This window comes from Cantharellus anzutake (assembly GCF_015039405.1).
Source record: "Cantharellus anzutake strain C23 chromosome Unknown EI90scaffold_30, whole genome shotgun sequence".
Lineage (NCBI taxonomy): Eukaryota > Fungi > Basidiomycota > Agaricomycetes > Cantharellales > Hydnaceae > Cantharellus > Cantharellus anzutake.
In genome coordinates this window covers 530,293-532,534 of record NW_024066980.1, presented here as the reverse complement: position 1 = coordinate 532,534, position 2,242 = coordinate 530,293, and positions in this window count along the sequence as shown.

The window sequence follows — 2,242 nt, the reverse complement described above, 5'->3', positions numbered from 1 at the left end:
GCATCATCCTTGGATCTGCAGAACCCAACATGGGTATATCGGCTGCAATCATCGGTGAAAGTTATGAAGTAACAGTGACCCTCTGGCATAGCTGTCTCCATTGGACCACATAGGTCACTATAAACTCGACCAAGAACTCCTGTCACCCTCTCCTGTGTTGCATGCGGAATATCACTTCGAGTCTGCTTCCCCTTTCGGCATGCAGAACAGTCTCCCTTTTCATCTCCCACCACCGTCATTCCTCTAACAGCTTCAACCTTCACCATTTTCTGTATGGTGGCTTCGCTGACATGTCCAAGCCGGCGATGCCACAGCCTGAGAGTCCCCTTCGATGTCGGCAATGTCTGGGTGACTCTTGCATGGCCATCTGTACCAGTTTCAACTGTACACAGCCGGACGCTCTCGGGATTGTCAACCTTCACTTGAAGGGTATAGAGGTTGTGGTTTCGGAATGCCCAGGAAAGGACCTTTCCGGTGGAAGCCTTTATCAAGTCGGCACTCTTGGTTGTGAACATGGTATTGATTCCCACATCGCTCATCTTGGTCATTGAAAGCAGAGACTCGCCAAGTTCTGGTACATACAGTACATCCTTGAACACTGCTTCTCGGCATTGACCATCTATGCAGGTTTGGACTTGAATGTTCCCTATGCCGGTGGCCTGGATCACTCGGTTGTCTGCTATGCATATACGACGTGGGGGGTTGAGTGCGCGATGGGAGGAGAAATAAGAACAATTATTGCACATATGGGCCAATGCCCTGGAATCGATGATGAAGTGTGCATCCTTGGACCCTTTTGACATGCCCCCAGCCACGAAAGCCTCTTCAGAACGAGCAATGTACACATCATAGGATGGTGATGGGGACTGTGAGTCATGGGCCACTTTCGCTTTCACATCCTGCTTGGTGGCTGACTTCCCTTTGCTCTTGTTGAACATCCGTTTCGGACCCTTTCCCTCTGCTCCTCCACCCTCAGACCAACATTTCTCGATAGTATGTCCGGCCCTTTGGCAGTTTGGGCATTTCACCCCATCTGATACCTTCGGCTTCGATGATTGAGATTTTCCAGATGAGCCACGTGTGTAGAACACATTTTCTCTCTCCTGCTTCTTTTGCGATTCATGCGATTGAATGGTATCTATGGTGAGTTGCAACGGTGGAGGGGTGTCACAGGTGAGAAGGATGGTCTTCAGGGTTTCGTACTCGGGTGGCAGAGATAGGATGATGGCAATAGCCTGCAGTTCCTCATTCACTTCGTAGCCAAGGCTTTTGAGTTTATGGGCAATGTCCCTAAACTCCTGCATCTGTGGCAACAGATCCTGGTCGGTGGACATGGTTGACCGCCATAGCTTAGTCATCAGGAAAGCCACTGATTGAAGTCCTTTGCCAGTGAATTTGGAAGTAATGATTTCCCAGGCCTTAGCTGCCGAGCGTTCCGAAGTAAGGAGAGCTGCAACTTGTTCCATGACTGTCAAGGCAATGTGGAGGAATGCCTCCCGGTTGTCCTTGTCCCACTTCTTAATCTCATCTCGGTTGGTTACCACGTTTGCAGATGTAGAAGTATCACCAGTCTTTGCAGCAGCGTAAGTGGGTTTAGGACGGGGTTTGGTGCCGAGCACATATTCCCAGAGTTCCCGGTGTTCTAGAACCATCTCGACCCTCATTCTCCAGACTTCCCAATTTGACCCATCTGCCTTGAGTTTTTCAAACTCCAACTTCAGGTGGTGGTCCTGGGTCAACGACATTGTTACTAGTAAGGAAAGTGGTGCGAGTTCTTTGTTCGGGTCGGAGTTAGAGCTCTGGGCTCATAACCTAATAAGATATCTAAAAGAGCGACTCAGTCTCTACAGCGAGAACTGAGATAGATTATTCTGACCTAAAAGAGCGACTAATTACAAAGTAAGATAAGAGCTAAATATGAAGTTGAATGAAAGTGACAGACCTCAGTCTCTACAGCGAGAACTGAGGAAAAAAGAAAAGAATTCAAAAAATAACTGTGACTATACTATAATCAGAAGTCACATGCAAATCACGCGACAATAGAGATCGGTTAATGTGTGGTGGTTCTCCAACATATATTACGCACTGATCACCAAGATTCAGAAGAACAAGAAGAACACTTCTATCAACTTCCATCCAGCTTCACCAGTTCCACTCGATATTATGCTGAAAAAGTAGCAGATGCTCTCGCATTAGCCCGTCAATATGGCAAACCCGACCTAATGATCACCGCCACTTGCAA